The sequence below is a fragment of the Grampus griseus genome, assembly GCF_964374135.1.
Source record: "Grampus griseus genome assembly, chromosome: 18".
Taxonomy (NCBI): domain Eukaryota; kingdom Metazoa; phylum Chordata; class Mammalia; order Artiodactyla; family Delphinidae; genus Grampus; species Grampus griseus.
Window position 1 is genome coordinate 10,164,226 of NC_139012.1, and position 22,524 is coordinate 10,186,749.

Genomic DNA, 22,524 nt, shown 5'->3' on the forward strand with positions numbered 1-22,524 from the left:
AATTTGAAAAGCACAGTGTATAAAAACATAATTTCAGAGTGGCCAACAATATGACAGATTCTATATTTTGCTCATACACAGAACTGGTTTGAACTGTTTGGGGAATTTTGATAGTCTGTGAATGCTTTCAGCAAAGAAAACTGGCCAGAAAGGAGAGGGAAGAACAAGAAGGAATGGAGTTAACAAATGTTGGACAACGATTATAAGCTAGACATTATTTGGGAGAAACTGATGGGGTAAGTGACTGACTGATAATCATTGCTTTTTACAACCAAAGGAACAGCACGATATAGATGGAAAGAACATTGGCTTTGCAAGTGAAGAGTAGTGCAAATCTCAGCTTTGTCACTACTTTAGTGAGATACCAAATTATGTCATGTCTTTGACCTCCAGTTTTTACATGTGTAAAAAGAGGATAACAATAGATACTTTCTAGGTAGTTGTGAGAATTGAACTAGAGTTTACTTGTGTACACACACACACACACACACACACACACACCCTGGTTTAGTTCTAGTTTCACTCTATTACAAATGATGTATTAAGGAGGCTTCAATGTGATGTGGAAGGTATTCAGTAACGTACACACCATGGTGGTACAGACAACCAAAAAAACTCCAAAAACCCACAGGTCATTTCTGCTAAGGCACCATGCAGGGTCTTACTGATTCAAAAACTTAGAGACTTGAAAAGATAAACATAGGTCCCTTCTCTTCTGTCCACTACATGACATCAGCCACATTGGGAACCTTTCCTGTGGTCTCCTCATTCATTTTAATGAGTTTATATCAAAAGCTGTGGCCTTGTGGGTTAAAACTCACCAAAAGAAACTGTGTTAGAGAATAAGATATAGTAGTGAAAATGTACCTTGATAATTTGGGGAGTGGAAGACATCAATAACCTGTTAAATAATCCTTCAACAGTTTTCTATCAGTATACATCTTGCCCCCATATTAAGGAGAAACAAGGGGTCTGTTCTGTAAACTGCTGACTTGTAAGGAATTTGAATCCATTTATTACTTTCATTTTCTTCCACCTGCTGTGAATAACAGTAAGGATGAGGGCCAATTCCAAATCCTGAATTCCAAATAAAAAGTCCCAAAGAATGGATGGCATATGGAGGTTGGGGATTAAGTGGAAGTTAAGATGGCAACAAGAATAAAAACCCTGGAGAGAGAGAAAGGAGGTGGGCCAAAAATGAGGGAAGCTTGGCTTTTCTATTTGATCCCATGGGGACCTTAACTTTCAAATAAGAATGGTGCCTCTAATTTGTTCTTTTTTTTTTTTTTTTTTTTTGCGGTACACGGGCCTCTCACTGTTGTGACCTCTCCCGTTGCAGAGCACCGGCTCCGGATGCACAGGCTCAGCGGCCATGGCTCACGGGCCTAGCCGCTCCACGGCATGTGGGATCTTCCCGGACCAGGGCACGAACCCGTGTCCCCTGCATCGGCAGGCGGACTCTCAACCACTGCGCCACCAGGGAAGCCCCTCTAATTTGTTCTTTAAAGAAGTATGGATTGGGTTTTCAGATTGGCTTTAATGTGAGAAATTCCATGATGCTGTTAGAAGTAAAAGTGGATAGATCAGCTCCCTTTCAATTGAATTTGCCATCAGAGCCAGATGAAGATATAAAAAATAACAAGTCAGAGGGTAGGGTGAGTAATTGAATGACTTTTCTTCAAATGTTTTGTTTTGCACTAGTCTTCTCTAGCATAACAAAAGCATCCCAAGAACTAGGCTTATATTAGCATCTGTATTTGGGGAATTGAAGAAAGAAAACTGAAGTGCAGAACTGCAACATACTTCCTGACAATGAAGTGCTTTCATGTTTTAAAATCTGAGCTACATAAGGCAAACCTCACTGGGGAAGGTAGGACAAATCATGTGGGACAGGCGGACTTGCAGTGGCAGAAGCTGAGAGTAGATGAGAGCTCAGGGCCACGTGCAGGCACACCTGGGAGAGGCATCATGCAGTAGGGTCAAGGTCAAGGACAAAGAACTATGGTGCTAGTACTGCAGCTTAAACTGTGACCAGACAAGATGTTCAAACCCTGGTCTCTGCATGGAAAAGCGTCTGCCTCTGGAGCATATCCTAAATCAGCCTCCGGTCTGGAAGAGGCAAAGGGGGCTTCAGCCATCTCTGCTGTGTGTTTTAGAGGACAATCTTTGCTCTCGATGCTCTTTTCCTTGGGGTCCTCTTTTCCCGTCTCTTTGGTCCTAAGAGGACTAAGAGTCAAAGGTAAGACCAGGTGTGAACTGAGAGGAAAGGCGTCACATTTAGCAGAGATCCCAAGCCAGTTAGACTAAAGTAACCATTACAGCCTCATGTACTCCAACCTGGAACAGCGCACGAGCAGTGTGGGAGACGCATTCAGAATCACTGGGGGATCCCTCTTCGTAAGAAGGGCAGGGTGTACTTTTCACCTAGTAAACTGGCTACACATACACATTTCTGTGCTTCCCATGTTTTCTACCACGAACATATTATTTTGACATCACAAAACTACAACAGGTGCCATAAAAATGAAGACTAAGAGCTAAAACACGTAAAATCTAAAGTATAGTTACTTTAGGTTATTTACTTGGCTAACTACACTCCATAATTTCTCAGGTTAGCATCTCTCCCAGTGCTTATGGGGCTTGACCCATTCAACAAATAAATGCCATCCATAGTTCACTGTGAAATATCCATTTATTACCATTGGATGCTGGAGCAGATACAACCTATCTGAATATCAGCACATTTCTTACTATGAATCAGTTGAAAGCACTACATATTTGCTTTTGTTTTTTTTCTCTTTAAACAAATATTGAAAACTACTGTTTGAGTTTAAAAGATGTACAGATGGGTATATGCCCAAAATAATTGAAAGCAGGGTCTCAAAAGATATATTTGGGTACCCGTGTTCATAGCAGCACTAGTCACAATACCCAAAAGGCAGAAGCAAACCAAATGTCCATCAGCAGATGACTGGATAAACAAATGTGCTATATCCATATAATGGAATATTATTCAGCCTTAAAAAGGAAGGAAAAACTGACACATCCTACAACCTGGATGAACCTTGAGGACATTGTACTAAGTGAAAAGTCAGTCACAAAAAGACAAATACTGTAGGATTCCACTTACATGAGGCACCTAGAGTAGTCACATTCACAGAGACAGAAAGTAGAATGGTGGTTGCCAGGGGCTGCTGGTGGGGTGGGAGAATGGAGGGTTACTGTTTAATGGGTATGGAGTTTCAGTTTTGCAAGATGAAAAGAGTTCTGGAGATCCACTGCCCAACAGTGTGAATCTACTTAACATTAATGAACTGTACACTGAAAAATGGTTAAGATAATAATTTTTATGTGTATTTTACCACAATAAAAAATAAATAACATGTACAGAGTATTTTTATTTATTTGTTTATGGCCACGCCGTGTGGCTTGTGGGATCTTAGTTCCCCAACCAGGGATCGAACCCAGGCCCTCGGCAGTGAAAGCATGGAGTGCTGACCACTGGACCACCAGGGAATTCCCCCAGAGTACAATGTATTACTCTATTAGATGAAAGAGCTTTGAGGGAGAAGTGAAATTTCAGCAGGTAATCCTTGATGGGAGTGGGATTGAGGGCTGGAAGTTTGGGGAAGGGATTTAGAGGCAAAGGCAGCAGCACTGAGAAATCCATTTGGAGTCCACTGCACGCTCCCCACAGATTCCTGACATAGTGAGGAATGGCGCTAGGACCAATGTGAGTGCATTTGTATCCAAATGCCGAATAGGTCTAGAAGGTAAGAGACCCTAGAGAGTGAGGGTCTTGAAACCAAGGGGACGACTTTGGGTACGACTGGACATGACGGGTAAATAGTGAGCCATCATGGGGGCTGGGGAGAGAGGTGACACTGTCAGAGTAGCAGGTGAGAAAAATGCACTTGGCAGCTGCGTGAAGGATTGACTGCTGGGGGCCAAGGCTAGAAACAGGGAAGCCGGTGGGGAATGGGTTGTAATTACTGGTCTTGGAACATAAGCATTTCCTTGCCATTAAACTGATCTTACCACAATAAGTCACAGTATTTATGCAGCCCTACAATAAAATGGCTCAGTATTTTACAGTAAGAACTCTCCAAGGAAACTCCAGTATTCAAGTCCCAACAGATGCAAAAGGGAAACACTGAAGAAAGGGAGACTCAAAAGAGAAATAAAAAATGAAGGAGAAATATAAAGACTAACATGTCAGGGAAAGAAATTGCAAAGCCAAGTGATTTGTACTTTTAGAGAGCTAGCATTCTTTCTTCAAAAATAACTGAACGATTGAACACTAAAAAAAAAAGGTAAAGGCTTCCCTGGTGGCGCAGTGGTTGAGAGTCTGCCTGCCGATGCAGGGGACACAGGTTCGTGCCCCGATCCGGGAAGATCCCACATGCCGTGGAGCCGCTGGGCCCGTGAGCCATGGCCGCTGAGCCTGCACGTCCAGAGCCTGTGCTCTGCAACGGGAGAGGCCACAACGGTGAGAGGCCCGCGTACCGCAAAAAAAAAAAAAAAGGTAATTTATTAACATCTCATACCTTGATGAGCATTTCCTCCTAACACTCTAATGAGAGAGAATAGCATGCACACAAAAAAGCACAGAAGAAAGAAAGCACTGAACATTTTATGGAACAGGAAGGGTCCCATTCCCAGTGGAGCGTAGGGTATGAGTGAGTTAGAGGCAGAGGAAGGGGTGAGTGTGTGCACGCATACATCTGTGTGCATGTATGCAGCACACACAGCTGGTGGGTGCACATGGTGGGAAACACAGGACAGAGCCAAATGGACCCAAGGACAATGTGACGGTGCTGATTTACATATAGACTTTATTGTCAAAGACATTTGCTGGGAAGAATGAGGTCATGATTCAGTTATACATATACACCTGAAAGTAACACAACATTGTTAATCAACTGTCCTCCAATATAAAATAAAAATTAAAAAAAAAAAAAGAATGAGGTCATGAATGTGGCTGAAAGTAAACCTACTTTTAAACCCCAGTTTGGGACACTTCTTTGTGCCTTAGACAGGTAGCCTCATGACGCCTCAATAAATATGTGCCTAAAACAAGTTGAACACACAATGAAAGTGTTGAGAGGATTAGAAAAAAAGTATGTAGGGTGCCTGTAATAATGCCTGACACATAATAGGTACTGAAAAAAATAACAGTATCATGAAACTAGGATTGTATTATTTATATATACATAAAATATTATTGCTAATGATCGTTTCAGGAAATGTACCAAGTCACATGCCTTTAAATTTATTGAGCATTTATTACATGTCAAATGCTAGGTACTAAAGGGATATGGCCAGGTCCCTGTCCTTCAAAGCAAATGCAACCTGATATAGTCCTTTATTAAATCTGCAGAGCCTCATATATTGATATCACGAAGGTCAAGTGCCTGAAGATCGCAGGTGATGGAGGATGGGAGAACCCTGGTAAGCACCCAGAGCAGCACCCCAGCCAAGGTGCTGGTCAGCCTATGAGAGTGCAGCACTGCCCCCTTCTGAAAGGAGGACTCGGTGCCCAAGGGGTCTTAGACCTCCAGAGTCAGAGCTGTGCCCCCCAGACAGTTCAGCCACAGTACCTCAGAAAGTGGGGAAGGGGAGGAAGAACACAGTGTAGAGGTGTGTCATCAGGTGAGACTGGGATAGCCAGCTGACCCAGGGAGGAAGGACATCTGCTGGTTCTCCCTTTGCAGACACAAGCCATATCCCAAACCCATAGGGATTCCTCACAAAAGCTAAGATCCAGAGCACTGAGGGTGCTGTGGCCAGAACAACAGGATCAACGTGAAGAATGAGTGTTTCCACCCCAAAGGCCAGCGCACATCGCTAGTTTGATCTCATGTTGCAAACAGAGATTCAGCAGCCTGCGGGGCCTATGGACTGGATGTGGACCATTTTCCTTCAGCCAACCACGTTCATGTCCCTCAGCTACACATGACCACCCCCATCATGTCAGATGCCCTCACCTCCATCAGAGACAGGAGAACACAGACACACAGAATGACATATGATGTCACACAGTGCTGCTCAGGGGACATTACCATTAGGTGGATTATCAAGGCGAGTCATATAAGGATGGTGAGCTTCAAAGGAAAGAACTCATAGATGAGAGGAATGGAGAGGGTCACAGGAAGACTAGAGGGTTCGTGCAGAGGAGTTGCGGGAGAGAGAACAGAAGAGCAGGGCAGGTCTCAAAGATACAAAATGCCAGGCTCACTCTATAGACGGTGGGTTTTTTTTTGAGATGAGCATGATCAGGCAGAAAGCAGAATTTGAGGAATACTCATTGGACCATTCCAACAATGAAATTATTGCCCCACCCTTCCATACCGTCTTCTGCTTAATTCATATCTCCCTTAATAACACCACCACCCACCAGTTACCCTACAAAGACACTTGGGAGTCATCCTTAACCTCTCCTTGTCCCCGAACTCAACATCTATACAGACACTAAGTCTACCTATACTGTCTTCTCTAAATTAATTTCTGAAAATCCTCTTCCCCTCGACATCCTGCTACCACCTCTATAATTCAGACCCTTATTATCTCTTGGTCATCTCGCCTCAAATTTAATGGGCCTCAGTTTATCCACCAAGCTGATTGCTCTCAAACTCAAACACGACCATGCTATCACCTACTCACACTATTCTACCAGCTCCCCGCTGCTTTCATAAGCAAGTCCTTGGCTTGTCACATGAGACCCTTTGTGGTCGAGTACTTATTACCTGCATCCCCTGGCTCACCTACCATTGTCCCTTCTAAACAACTTGTTCTCCACCTTATCAAACTACCTGCTGTTCCTTGTCCCTAAAACAGGCCAGGCTGTTTCACAGCTCAGGGCCTTCGCATGTGCTGCTGAATATCTCAGATCCCCATTCTATTCTCTGCATGTCCTTCATCCAATAATAGTTACTTATTCCTGGAGGCAGGAATCGAGGCACAGGCATTTCCTCCTACCTGAGGCTCTTCTGGCAGCCCAGGCTGATTTTAGAACCCTCTTCTCTCTCTCCATGGTACATCCTACTCCATTACAGCACACGTCACACTGGGTGAACTGTGGACTTAGATGTCTGTTTCCCTGCTCTGGGCCATTTTATCCAGTCCTGAGTCCCCAGCACTGTGGTAGATGTTTAATAATTATATTGTATTTAATATAAGAAGAACATAAACACATGATAAAAATCTGTGCCAAACAGAGAGAAAGCTTGGAACTCTCCAGATGTTACAACCTAAGCATCCTTCTGAATGGAAACTTCCAAGAGCAAAATGGAGCCATATCCTGGAGAGAAGTTTCACTGAGGCCCAGGTGACTTGGCCCGTTGTGTGCAACCACTTGCAGGGTCAGATTATAAAGGTGGAAATACTTACTCTCCCAGGTATATGTGGTTTGTTTTATTCTGACTGGGCTCAGCATGACCCCTAAGTATTTCAGTTGGCACATACGGGAGAATTGAAGTTATCTTGCAGGTAACCCAAGATGTCTGCTCAGTATCTTTCATCTGGCCAAACTGGTGTCCTCACTGAGCCCTTTCTCCCACCTCTGCCACCAAACACTCTTCCCATCCTTGGATGTGAAAGTGCACCAGAATGTCAGGACAGATGTCCTACCAGACAGGGCTCTGAGACATCCTGCTATTCTACAGAGCCAAAGGGCTCCTGCATTGCCTCAAGTGCTTCAACATGAACCCAGAAAGACAAGTGGAGGGCAAACACACCACAAATGTGCACCTGTAAAAATAACCCTGTAATAACAGCCGCCCATGAGTTAGGTGGGAGCAGTAACAGATGGCTACATCTGTCTAATTTTCTTATCCCTGAGGTTGTACCTCTCTGCTTTCTTTCCGTCTCTTTTCCTGGAACATGGTTTTGGCAGGCAGTGGGTCCCTTGGAATCAACAGTATCGTTCAAAGTCATTCCAGGATGGTATGCAATCGAAGCCAACCCACATGCTACCAAGAATCAGAAACCCAGAGTTAAAAGCATGAGTCATAACCCAAACATGTCAGTGACCTTGTCAGGACATTCCTGCATTTTAACAAAGCACATCGGTTATCAATGCCCCTTTTTTTTTAAAGCAGTTGGGCTCAGATGAAAGTCAAGAGATACGCAGGCAATGTTATTTGCTGGTTGCCAGCCGGATGCCTGGGTGCAGACGGGCCCTGCTGTCCTAAATCCTGCTTCTGTGCTGGCTCCTACCCACCCACCACTAGGGTACCACCTGTGGTCGGTCAGTTTCCTTATTTAGAAAAGAGTCTGGAACTTTGGATAAACATGGACTAAAGCTGATCTTCCTGATGGGTGTTCCCCAAAACAGACCACCAGTGTCCTGGCAGTTATTAACATTTGTAAACATTTTATAGTGATTTTTTAAAAATGTAAAACAGAACGTTTTCAAAATCACTCAAACTTATTTTTGAATTCTATTTTGATAACAACCTCTGTAAACTTCCTGAGTCCAGTAATTGAAAGACTATAGCATTTTAAAGTTTTATACAAGTAAAATTTTTAATATATTTCTCAGCATTTAATTTTCCTTATTATAAAGGAAATAGTTAATAGGTTAATAGGATATAGTTAGTAGTTAATAGGATAGTTTACAGTTAATAGGATAGTTAATAGGATAAAGGAAATGTACTCAATTTCGCCAACTGAGGTTGATACCCCCAAATCTCCTTCAGGTGACCCTAGTGTTCCATACAAATATCACTTTCTGTGAGTACCAAGAGATGAACAATTTTGGGAGGTAATATGCTAAGAAAATAAGGCTTAATCTGTTAGACGTTTATTGAGCACTTACTAAATGTTGTTCGAGGCCTCCTAGGAGGATAAGGGTGTCATCCTTGCCCTCGCAGACCTTTCCATCTAATGAGAGAGATAATTAACTATAATGCCTAGCAGGATACAAGGGGTGGGGATGCACTTACAGAGAACGGAGCATATGCAGAGAGCTTAACAGTCTTACTTCGCTTAGTCCCCGCCACCGCCCTCAGATGTGGATATTATCACCTTCCCAAATTAGGGAAATCGAGGTCCTGCGAGATTAAGTGACTTGCCCAAGTTCCCACAGAGTAAATCATTGATTCTCCGTAAGCCCAGGTCTGTCTGACTCCACATAGCCCATGTTTTTTCTCTTAACTGAGCCATGTTTCTTCTCAATAAAAGTAGTAAGATGCTGGGGTGACTAAACAAGAAGCTCATTCCAGTGGGGTTGCTGCTGTAGGTATCAGAGAGGGAAGAGGTGGCATTTGATCTGATACTCGAAGGAGTATGAGTTCAATAGGGAATTCATGGGGAAGAAAATGTCAGACTAAGGAAACTGAAGGGGTGTGAGGTTGTGAGCTAGCAGTTGGTGTGGTGTGGCTTTGGAGTGAAGGGAACCTGGAGGGATGGAGTGAGACACGGGGAACATGGAGGGTGGATGAGCAAAATTACCCTGCCAGCAAAGGCACAATGTGGCAGCTATGGCATTTTCTACACAGCAACCAGGCAAAGCATGTCCATCCTCCATACCTCCTTCACTCTAGATTTAACACTACTAGTTTCCTCCTTCCTCTTTCCAAAATGTTCACCTCTTGTCCTTTCTCCCTATCCCAAGTGGACATAATGAATGTTTGAAAATCATGTCTTCCCAAAAAAATTCAGTTGAGCTTGCACAGCATTTTTGTCTCCAAGCTACTCACAACATTTATCTCTAACCAGCTACAGCAGCTACTTCCAGACTCCTGGAATAGCAGCATGGGACATTGCAACCTTTGTGACTTTGCATGAGACATACATGGAGCCCAGATGACTTGTAAAATCCACCCAAGAGATAAGAACAGGAGTTACTTTGCTGGTTTCTGTGCGAATTCTACATCATTATTTGTACCACTTAGTCCTTAGGAGAAACATAGTGTGCAGGTACATGGAAGAGACCATTTGTCTGTCCCACCTCCCAAAGAATGGATCGGGGCAATGGTCCGCACTTACTGTAGCCTAAATTATCCATCAGCATAATACAATGGTGATCTGGAAAAGAGGGGTTTTTTGGTGTGGTAGGAATGGAATAAGATTGTGTAGAGTTATGGTGTGAACAGGAAGAACAGGATTAGATGAAATATATATAGAAAACTGACTGGAATGAGATAAGACAGGATCTAAAAAAAAACATGAGGGAGAGGGTAGGCTTGGGGGGTTTATTTTTTTCAACACTGGAGAGATGTGATCGTGTTTCAATACTGATGGCAAAAGCAACAAGAAAGAAGATGCTGAAGCTACAGGAGCAAGGCCAATTGAGAGAGTGATGTCCCTGGGGTTGGGGGGAGCCCAGTGGAGGGCATGTGCTCACCTAGGAGAAGGGAAGGGAAGTCCAATTCATATTGAAATGAATGAAGGGTGTTAGGATGAATGAAGGCAAGTGTTAGAAAGAGGGGACTGTTAAGATAATTTCCATCTATCTTTTGTTTCCCCAGGTGCCGGCAGGAGCATGGGGAAACTGAGGAAGCCTTGAGGCAAATACTGTGAAAACCGGGAGAAAAGTAACTGAGGACCATCAAAGGGCTGTTGCCCTCAGCTCAGGTTAGGATCATGATCAAGGATGGGTAGTAGCTGCAATCCAAGCATTGCACAATTTTCTGCAACAATACTAAGCAGGCTGGGGCAGGAGCGGGGAAACTAAATGGACAGATAAACCAAGCTTGGTCTTTTGGTGGGTGGATGGGGCAGAAGTTAGACAGCAAAGGTGTTGAGAGTATTGGCAAAAGAATTGTTGAAATGTATTCATTCATTCAACAGGTATTTACTGAGTGACCAATAGGTGCTAAGCATTATTCTAGGCATTAGAGACACAGTGGCAAACCAAACAGACAAGGGTTGTTGGTGGTATTATGCTGTGGAGACAAACAAGAAACAAATAGGCAAACAAGAAAACCATAACTGCTGTTGGTGGAAGGAGCTCGAATGAAATGCCATGCTGAGGAGGCACCTGCATACTGGTGGGTTGTCCAGAAAGGGCTTCAACCTCCAAGGAGGTTGAAGTGACGACCCGTGAGGTCTAGGCAGGGTGGGGACCAAGGGAAGACTCCAGAGGCTGGAGGATAAGGAGACTGAAAGTCTTGAAGGGGTCAAAGAGGATGGGACTGCTGGAAGACTGGAAAGCTGAGGTCGGAGCAGGGTATGTATTACATGGTTTCAGAGACTGAGCAGTTCCTAACCAACAGCTTAAAAGGCTGACATCGGGGCTCAGTAAGATTTTTCTACTCTTCTCAGAATTGCAATTTAGGGCCAAAGTTGACTACAAAAGTACTAAGAGCCCCACATTTTTAAGTTCAGAGAAACTTCCAGTTATTGGGCAGCTACCTCCCCTTCAGGCTTGCTGGGAGGTATCCCTGCAAAGAGAAGAAACAAAGCACAGAGAGGCTGACAGCCTGGACATGAGCCAGCAGTCAAGTAGGAAAGGTCTGTCTTCTTTTCACCCTCACACCAAAGCCCCACTTGTCCCTGCCCAGTAGAGGGCAGAGAAGACACAGGTGCTATAGACTGAATGCTTGCGTCTCCCACAAGACACACATGTTGAAACCCTACCCCCATTGTGACGGCATTAGGAGACGGGGACTTGGGAGAAAATTAGGATTAGATGAGGTCATGAGGGTGGAGCCCTCATAAAGGGGATTGGTGCCCTTATAAGAGTCACGAGAGAGTTTGCGTCCCCTCTGCTCTCCACCATGTAAGGATACAACAAGATGTCTGCAATTGGAAACCGGAAGAGGGTTCTCACCAGAACCTGACCAGCTAACTCCCTGGTCTCAGACTTCCAGCCTCCAGACTGTGAGAAATAAATTTCTGCTGTTTATAAGCCCAACCTATGGTACTTTGTTAGGACAGTCTGATGGACTAAGACACTGGGATTAGAGTCACAGGCTGGCCTGCACTAGGTAAGAAGGAGGCCTTTAAACCATAGACAAAGATTAGAAAGGACAGGACTGGAATAAGCCTACTCTAAGAGCAGGGAGTGAGCACACATTTACGAGGGTCATGCTGAGGAAGTCTGCTCTTCAGTAATAACACTTTGGGGAGAAGAACTTGCATTTTATGTCCATACCCTGAGTTGAGACTTGCTTTCTGGCCTTAAGACAAGGTGACCGAGGAAGGGCTTGTTTATTCATTCATTAACACACATTTATTTAGCACATATGATGTGCTGAACTCAGCTCTCGGTGCCAAGGAGAGAGAGGTGAACAAGACGGGCGAATGCCTTCCTACACACATGGACATTATAACTGGGGTTGCAAAGTGTGCACGGCTTCAGGTCGAGAGTGATGTTGGGGACAGGGAGAGGAAGGGACTATTCTGTACAACGATCAGTGGTTCTCTGGGGTGAGGATACTCAAGCAGGGAGCAGAACACAGTGAGGAGCGAGCATGGGGATGTCCTCCGGGGAGTTCTCCAGGCAGAGGCTGTGAGGAGAGATGAGCTTCGCAGGGTTGGAGGATTCCAGTATGACAGGAGCAGCCCAGCAAGGGGGACATGGTGGGGGATGAGGCAGGGAAATGTGTGCATGCCTACCCCAGAGGGCTTTGGATTTCAGTCTAGTGTGATGGAAGCCCCTAGCGGGTTCTGTGGAGGAACATGACATGGCAGGATACATCGTGGGGAGACTCCTCTGGTGACTGAGTGGGAAACTGACTATAGGGGCAAGAGGAGAAACAGGAAGCCAACTTATGAGGCTGTAGCACCTCAGGTAAAAGACAGTGGTAGCCTGGACTAGGTGGAAGCAGTAGAGGTGGAAAGTAGTCAGCTTTGGGATATATTTGGATAGTAGGTCCTACCAGGTTCCTGGTCTGTTAAGGAAGAAAAGGCGTTAAGAGCCTAGGATGAAGGGTGGATTCTACATACCTGAGATGAAAAGCTTGACAGTGAGCCCAGGGGCTCCCTGACAATGACCAGGAGGTACTGTGGAGGAGGAAAGATCTGCAAGTGACTTTGGGAGCCAGGAAGACCCCAACCCAAATGAGAGTGTCTACTTGAGAGGAAAGGTTTCAGTGAGAGCCGGGAAATGGATGCCGCATCTGTGACTAGGTTAAGGGTGTGTGGGAAGTTGTTTGCATTAGGTAGCGGTTCCGAAGAGAACAGTGGGAAAGGTTAGGAGGGAAACAATGACATCTGGTCCAGGGAGAAGGAGGCACAAAGGTACAGGAGGCTGGGACTTTGGAGAGGTGGGGAACTGAAGGAGCATTTTTCAGCCTGGATGAAAAATGTGGATGAGTCATGCGGAAGATAACCGGCCTAGAAATTACCAAAGAACTGGACCTGGAAGTCTCAGACAGATTGAGGTCTCTGATGGATTGAAGGACTTGGACTTCTCTGGAACAAGCCAGCTGCTCCTGGAAATCCTAGACCAGGTGGGCTGGCAACAGCATTGTTTGGTTCCCAGGAGCCTCACTGAGTGCTGGAAATAGCTATAGCTTCAGATGGATGGCAGGTCTTTCTGGATGGAATCCTTCACAGCTTGTCTTAACTGTGATTCCAAGGGAATGCGTGGTAAATGGCGTCATGGATTTTAAAATAACTCTAGGTGAGATGATTGTACTTTGTTTCCCTTGACTCAACTCCCACTCACTTCTCAATCCACAGAAATCTGATTTTCACCCATTTCATTTCACCAAAACAGCTCTGGCCAAGTTCACTAGTGGCCTCCATGTTGCTTGATCCAGTGGGCATTTTGCAGTCTTCATCCTTCCTGACATCTCAGTCCTACTGACCACACCCTTCTTTGTGAAACACCTTCTTCCTTTGGATTTCCACAGTGACACCGCCCTCTCGTGATTGCACTCCTACTCCTCTGACCACTCATTTGCTCTGTCTCTAAAACCCTCATTTACTTAGCCTTTAAAATGTTGGGGTTCCTTAATCCTTGAATGTAGCCCCTCTTCCTTTCTTACTTTATCTATTCTCTCCAGGCCACTTTGTTCAGATGCATGATTTCAACTGCCTAATATAATGGAGACAAGTTAAAAATGCTATAGGAGTGTTCAGAGGTGTGCATGACTAAGGCACAACCAAGGTTGCTTGACTTGCTTGGGTCACTGCTACTCAAAAGGCATAACCAAGGTTGCTTGACCTGGGTCATTGCTACCCAAATGATAAGTGTAACCTTGGGTGGATAACAAAGCCCAAGGAAAGTTTATGTAGAGGCAGAAAAGAGAATCCCAGCTGGAACTCTGGGAAAAACTATTCATTGGGTTGGAAGATAAATAAGCACTAACAAATAAAAGTAAGTGCCGTTATCATGTGTCACAATTACCATTATTCTATAAGTTAAGTGCTTGTCCATACATTTCAAGACCTGTATTCATTACCTATGCATTAACTTTTTATTAGCATGTCCTAAATTCCACCAATTGCCTTTGTCCAAAATATTCATGCCTACCTTCCATTTAGCATACCACCACGCTTTGGTTCATCAATTCAATCCATCATCAGTCATTTTTATTGACTGCCTTTAGGATGTATGGTGACGTTTAAAGGACTGTAATCGATCTCTATCCTCAGAGATTCTGATGGAGTATTGCAATAATCCTACTACTTATTGTTGTCAGCTTTTCCATCAGCATCAATCAGAAAAGACACAAAGGAGCCATATGTTTATCAATTATTTTATCAAGGGAACAAGTATAGTAACATTACTTTCAAATGATCAACAATCATTACTGCATGAAACTAAAAAGGGTATGTTCTATTTATTAAAAATCCACAATATAGCCAACTCTCATATATAAACAACGCAGTTATCTACAATGTATCTCATGGCAATCCTGCTGTTAAGCTTATTGATCTGCTCTAATGAATTACCTGCTTTGTTGACATCTGTACTCTTCAAAGTTAACCACATGTTTCCTTGATAACCATTCTATTTCCATTTATTTGCAGACTGTCTGCAGTGACAATCCAGTATAAAGGTGATAACACTCACTTCGGGACCAGAAGGCCCAGGTCCAAGCTTTGACTTGTAATTCATTCAATCATGCACAAAATCTCACTTTCCTCATCTCTGTATCTGTATGAATAATCCTATACCTCTTCCTCACCTTCCCCCAAAAGGCAGGTGGTGAGAGTATTACTATTAGGAAAAGCTTTGGAAACCCAAACACAGGCATTACGCTTGCTCACTGGAAAATTTAAGAATCATCTGTTCTCAGCAGCTTTATGGAGGGGACTGCAGGAAACTGCCTCATCAAACAACAATCAATTCATTACGAGTATATTTGCAGAATATTAGACACATCTAGTTTCAGGTCTAAACTTGAAGATGCTTTCCACCAAATTAGATGCTCAGAATTGCCCTGGGAGATAAGGAGGGAAGGGCCTATTTTTCCCATCTTGCAAATGAGAAAAAGGGAGGCTCAAGGTTTAGCCAACTGACCAAAAGCACACAGTAAGAACATGGCCAAACTAGGACTTAATCTTTCAAATTTTCGAATTCCTAGTTGCACACCCTTCTTTAACAAAAAGGAATAAAGCAGTGCGTAAATCCTTTCTCAGGGCAAGGCATGACAATTTAATAGCCAGAGAAAGTTAACGTACCTCCAAAAAGATTCATTTCTCTCCTACTTATACTGAAGAGGCAGGTTTACTCAAAATCCTCACAAATTGTTTTATAACAATCAGAAGAAGGCTCATTAAACTTTCTTTACACAACAAAAATAATAATACTTAGCGTTCAGGTATAACTTCATACTCTGTAGATATTGACAATAAGCAACTAAGAATGTATTATAATAGATTGTATGTATTAATGTATTATAATAGATGGCTATTATAATTATTTCACAACACGAAACACCTAGACAGGCTTCCTTTTTATTGGATAGAGATGTTTTAAAGATCAGTCTAACAACACCACTTTAAATGTGCAGTGCTCCGAGCCTTATTCTGGTGGAACACGTTCTTAAAATCTTGCACATTTAATTTACAGTGAGCTTCCATAAATTGTTCTCCTTAGCCGTCTCACGTGACGGAGGTCAGCACACACGCTGAAGCTTAGCTGTAGACAGACACTATACCGTGCATTCTAGTCCTTTCCATCATTCGACACAGAAGATTCCAAACTCTGACTAAATGTGGACAATCTCTTGGACCCAGTGAACTGAAAAGCTATTGACCCCGGTTTAAATCCTCAAGTTTTCAGGGAGAGAGAGTGATTCCAAAGCAGCTACTGTAGGAGTTTATCTGTATGGGTAAGATATTACACAGCCTGACACTACTGTGATGCTTGGAAGGTGAAGGATGGGTTTGAGACAAGAGGATTTTGTATGCGCAAAGGGGTATAGACCAAAGGAGACTCACGTGCAAGCTCTTCATACTTGACTTGCCAGATCCTGGCTGGGCTGCCCTAGTTGGTTTTTATGAGTGTTGAGTTCATTAATAAATGAAATGCAAGATCCAAGCCCACCTTTTTAATTACAAAGTGCTTCTCCCTCCCGACAATCAGACTTCTACTCATTTCAGGGCTGAAAAAAAAAATGTCATCATCATAATTCCTAGTAGCTTGCTTCTGTTTCCGCTTCAATAGATACCCTGTAAATGGGAAGTCACATAACAGCTTTGCATCCCATCAAGTTGCCGCCACACGAAAACAGCTGCAATGCTTATCTAATTAAACCCCAACGCCAAACTGTGAGCTTCTGCATCAATCATTAATATTGTATTTTGGGTCACTTTAAATTCTGACTGGGAGTACGTGGCTCCCCACACACTGGTCTCTGAAGGAGATTTTTCAAATAATCTTTAAGCGGCGTTGAAAAAATAAAACCAGCCACCTGCTGTTTGATGAGAGCTCCACTACCCTGTTGCACCCTGATTAGCTGTTAATACTAATTGAGAGATGACTATTGCTTATTCCAAAATGTGAAATATTTTTTTATTATTATTATGAAAAGGAAAATGCTGTTCTTCTTGCCTCGAAAATGTGGCTCCTTGCCCAAATTTTAAACAGCACCAACAGAATAGTGATTTCTGGGTCTCTCTTCTATAGTCTACAGAGCCATTATACTGAACCACTTCTTTTCTCTGGGGGGCCATCCACAAGTTAGTGAGCTGTGATCTCTACATGAGATTTGCACATGCATACCCTACATCTGGAACATGTAAATGCTCTTCACAGAGATCTGATGGCCCAGAAATACTTACGTGAATTTCTGTCCTGCTAAGGCACACGTTGATGAACTTGGGTTCAAGCTCATAACCCAAGAGGCACAGTCTCCTACATCGCCATTCTAATAGACTAAAGCCAACAGGCCAAGCCAAATAGGACAACTTAGACAAAGAGAGACGGGCAAAAACCAAGTGAATGTCTGCTTCCTTCTAGCATTCTAGGAAAAGTACCAAGCAGCTGTGCCAAAGCATACTGCTCTTCTTTGTTAGGAAAAATACTTCGACCTACTCGAAATCAGGGGACGCAGTCACCTGGTTTAGTAAATATATATGCAAGACAGGCTTCCTCATGAGGAGCAATTGACTGCAGAAACACAACACGCACCTAGCTCGGCATAAATACAGCTTAAAAAATTATAGGGCAGGGCTTCCCTGGTGGCGCAGTGATTGAGAGTCCGCCTGCCGATGCAGGGGACACGGGTTCGTGCCCCGGTCTGGGAGGATCCCACATGCCGCGGAGGGGCTGGGCCCGTGAGCCATGGCCGCTGAGCCTGCACGTCCGGAGCCTGTGCTCCGCAATGGGAGAGGCCGCAACGGTTAGAGGCCCGCGTACCGCAAAAAAAAAAAAAAAAAAAAAAACAATTATAGGGCAGTAGGATGAAGTGTGGGAACCATGAGGTTTTCATTCCCAAAAGCCGAGAACGACTGGACCTTTGCCAGGGTACTGCCTGGCAGTCAACCACATCTGCTACAGAGTGATGGGGATTCTCAGGGAATACAAATAAGGGAAAGAGTATGATTCAAGACTAGCAAAAATAGAAGGAAAAGATAGAGGTCTTAGGGTGGCTTATTACAGAGAAGAGAAGGCTAAAAGATTTAGGAACAGTTTGAAAGCCCATATGAAAGACCTTCATGAAGGGAGTAATCAGAGGTATCTCCCAAGTCTGTTGAAGATTTGGGTGTAGGGGTTAGGACTGTCAATTTAACTAAGCTGAAACTACATCTCCCAGAATTCATTTGCTACTGTGTGTGTGTGTGTGTGTGTGTGTGTGTGTGTGTGTGTGCGTGCGCGCGCGCGCGCGCGCGCGTGTGTATGTTTCAGACTCTTGGGGGAGGGAAAGAGACATTTTGCTGGAGATTAGGAAGATGGAAGTGAAGTAGCAGCCATGCTACTGTTCAGGATTTGAAGGTCAGAGCAGGCCCGGAAGGAAGCTCTGTCGCAGCCCCTGACATGGCTGTTGACCTGCCTGCTTACCTTGTTGGCCTGAAGCAACTCTAGCTCCTGCTAAACCCGCTCCTTCAACTTCTGTGGTTCTGAGGCCAGGAGAGTTTCTAGGTCACTGCTGCTCCTGGCAGACACCGCCACCACCAAAGTAGGGGCTTAGAAGGCTGTCAGAGGCCACAGATCCCAGCCACGACCCGTGGCTCCCAGCTGATCCTTCTTTCCCCACTTCCCAACCGTCTCCCTCCCGGCCCCTAATCCCACCTACCCTCCTACGAGTGGCATCACCTTGGCCACGCTCAGAAAGAAGAGTACTTTTCTCTGGCCCATAATGGTTTAACTACATCTTAGATACTTACCGTGCAGCTCTGTAGGGATTGGGGTTGGGAATCTGTCTACAGTCCTTCGTGAGTCATAAACAGTCTGATCCAGAGACCTCATGTTTGCTTCCTGTAAGAATATACATAATTGTTTCAGACTAACCTATTAAGTTGTAAAGCAGGGTGAAATCTCACACGCATCTCAGTTTCACACCTAACACTGTTTACACAGATCCCCATCATGTCCACATCCTGAACCCATTCTTTGATAATGAGACAAACGAGCAGAGCAATCCCCCCTTCCCTGATTCCTCTATTTCCTAAGCAAGGCAAAACAAGAATGTGCCAGATTCTCTGCTTCTACTAGAATGAACCCTCAGAGGTGACTGGGAAATGGAAGACTCCATCAGTTATACTCTTCCTCCTCCGTGTCATTTCTACAATCCACACGAGGAAAGAATTCTGCGTCCTTCTTCCAGAAGACTCTTCTTCAGTAACATCACTCCTCACTAAGTGTTCTGCATCAATGCAGATTCTGAATCCAGCTTCATCACCTGTCAGCTCAGGAACCTTGAGCAACTCATTTCTGAGCCCCAGTTTCCTCACATGAAAATATGAGAGAATGCTACTTGCTCTGCCCACCTTACAGGGTGGGAGCATCAAAGGAAATTGAGTCTGTGCCCATGGTTCATAAATGTGAAGGGCTCTAGGGCCCAGCTCGCTCCAGTTACTGAAAAAGATCTTGATTTAGTTAAGCAATAAACTGGGAGTCTCTACCTGATTATCATGGTATACCCAGGGCCTGCATACCAAAGGTGAGCCTCTCAGCTCTGACAGACCCTGCCCTTTTGCATCCCCATTTCAAGAGTCCATTTATTTCCCTGCCTTGTACTCTAGTTTTTTCCCACTGTAGGATAGAACCTAACCTTCAATCTCAACTAGTATGACTAGGGCCTAACCCTACTAGTTTTCCTTCAGTCTTTCTCTAGAGGACTGGATTCTGCTCCCAATATCCCCTACCTACTGGATGAGCTCTTTTCTATGAGATGACAAATTATCCAAAATCATAATATCACACACCCACCTTTCATTTTGCTGTCTGGCCTATCTCCTTTATGGTTGGGTGCCCTGCTGCTGAACTGGAACCCCACCATCTCTTCTGATATCAAAAGTTGATAACTGCTTCTGATTTGGAAAGTTGTACTTGACTCCCAGTTGAGCACTGCGTCTTGGAGCACCCAACTGTCCTTCATGGGCCAGCATTAGAGGTAATGTCCTTTCTCACTTTCCATCCATGCATCAATTACTCTAATGGCCTTGTTCTTTACCTGTCCCACTATCCTCACCTTTTAGTGGACAGGGTATATAATTCCTTACCCCTGGACTGGCCATGTAACTTACTTTGGCCAATGGTTGTTAGCCAGTGTAACACAGAATCCTGAAAAGCACTTGCACATTGGTGTTCGCTTGCTCTTGGACATAGCCATGACCGTGCGAACACAACCAGGCTAGCCTACTGGAGGGCGAGAGGCATATGGATCAGGGCTAAGTTGCTCCAGTGATCAGCCAAGGCTGTCCTAGAACAACTAACAGCCAATCAACCTCCAAATACACAAGCTCACCCAAAAACAGTAGCATAGGTAATAAACACTTTATTTTAAGCCATAAAGTTTGGAGCTGCTGGATAGGTAGCACTACTGTGGCAATAAATAACTGATTCAGAAGTCGGTACACAGAGTAAGGTGTTGCAAAAAAACCTAAAGTATATGGCATTGGCTTTGTGACCAGGTGGTAGGTTTAGCCTAGAAAAATGGAAATGAAACTCTTGTAGGAACCTGGAAAAAATGGCAAGAAAACTTTATAAAAGGATGGAAAATTGGTGACTCATGCTATCATAGTGCCAAACTATAAAATGGAAGATAGAAAATGTTCCTGATGAAACTCTGGACTTTGGCAATGAAATTTCAAGGCAGAATATTGAAAGTGTCAGTTGGCTCTAGCTAGCTGGGTATAACAAAGTATTACAAGAAAAAGATGAACTCAGAAAATAACCAGACAACTTGCAAGTTGAATTCAGAATATAGAGATGCCATTCTCTGCTAATTTGGAAACTAAAACTGTTTTTCATCTCCAGCCTTTTAAGCCAATAAAATATTCTCAGGTTAAGACATGGCCATGGGTACAGACCAAATTATGGGTGTACCCATGAGACCTTTTGTTAAGACTTCTTGGAGCATTAAGGAGATGCCTTGTAGACCCACTAAGTTCAACAAAAGGGCTTTCAAGATTCTTAAGGACATTATCCCACAGCAAAATAAAGAGCAGAAAACATGAGGGATTAAATAAAGACAGGGAAGCATGTTTCTAAAGATTGTGGGCTTTGGTTTTTGACACATGGAGTACCTGAACTAAAAGGAACCAAAAGTGTTGAAAATGAAAAATAAAAAAAATTAAAAAGGCTTCTGCATACCCAACTTTCTACAAGAAGCAGGCTGAGAACATTGTTCAAAGGGTACCTCTTCCAGGGACTTCCCTGGTGGTCCAGTGGCTAAGACTCCATGCTCCCAATGCAGGGGGCCCGGGTTCAATCCCTGGTCAGGGAACTAGATCCCACATGCTGCAACTAAGAGTTCGCATGCCACACCTAAAGATCCCACATGCTGCAACTAAGACCCCACACAGCCAAATAAATAAATAATTATTTTTTTTAAAAAAGGGTACATCGGGCTTCCCTGATGGCGCAGTGGTTGAGAGTCCGCCTGCCGATGCAGGGGACACGGGTTCGTGCCCCTGTCCGGGAAGATCCCACATGCCGCGGAGTGGCTGGGCCCGTGAGCCATGGCTGCTGAGCCTGCGCGTCCGGAGCCTGTGCTCCACAACGGGAGAGGCCACAGCATTGAGAGGCCCGTGTACCGCAAAAAAAAAAAAGGTACATCTTCCACTCCCTCTCCAGCAGTGATCAAGGAGTAAAACTAAGGACATCTCAGAGGCCAGAGACAAGCGGAGTAGAGAACAATGCATTGGGGAACCACCCATAGAAAGCAGAATCTAGGTCTAATCAAGGAACACTCCCCATTCCCGAGGCACATCTGGCCTTGCGACTTGCTTTGGCCAATGGGTATTAGCAGGTATATTGCAAGTGAAGTCCTGAAAAGCACTCACGCTTTGGTGCTTGCTCACCCTTGCCCTCTGCCATCCTCATGAGAAGAGGCCTGGGCCAGTCTGATGGCAGGTAAGAGATGTAGGAGCAGACTGGAGCCAGCCCAGTCATCCCAGCTGAAATTCCAGATCAGCTGACAGCTGGGCAACCATCCCAGACGCACGAGCAGCAAATTCTAACTATGTTAAGCCTGGAGTCTGGGAGTGGTTTGTTGTGCAGCACAGTTCCGGAACAACCGGTACACCATTCCTCCGGGTCCCACTTGCCTTCCTTGCAGCCAGAGTCTCGATGTGCCTCTTACCTCTTACGCTCTCTTTATAATTTATTTTCATCAGGACCCTCACTTCTATCCTTAGTAATTTTGTTATAGATTTATGCATGCTTGATACAGAGTCCCACCCGTGCTACCTTCCTATCAATAGAGATGTTTTCTATTATCAAGGTACACCCCTCCCCACAGACTCTGTCTCGGCCACCACGTTCCAACCATGTGTCCATTCTTAGGTAACTGAAGACCTTGAGCATGTTGGTGAGACAATCTGTGTCTCATTTTCCTCATCTTTACAATGAGAATGTTGGAGGATACTTAGACACAATCTACACTTATTTAGGAGTCCCTTCGTATCATATTAAATGTGTTTTTATATGTCATTCATTGTCCTAAAACAGGA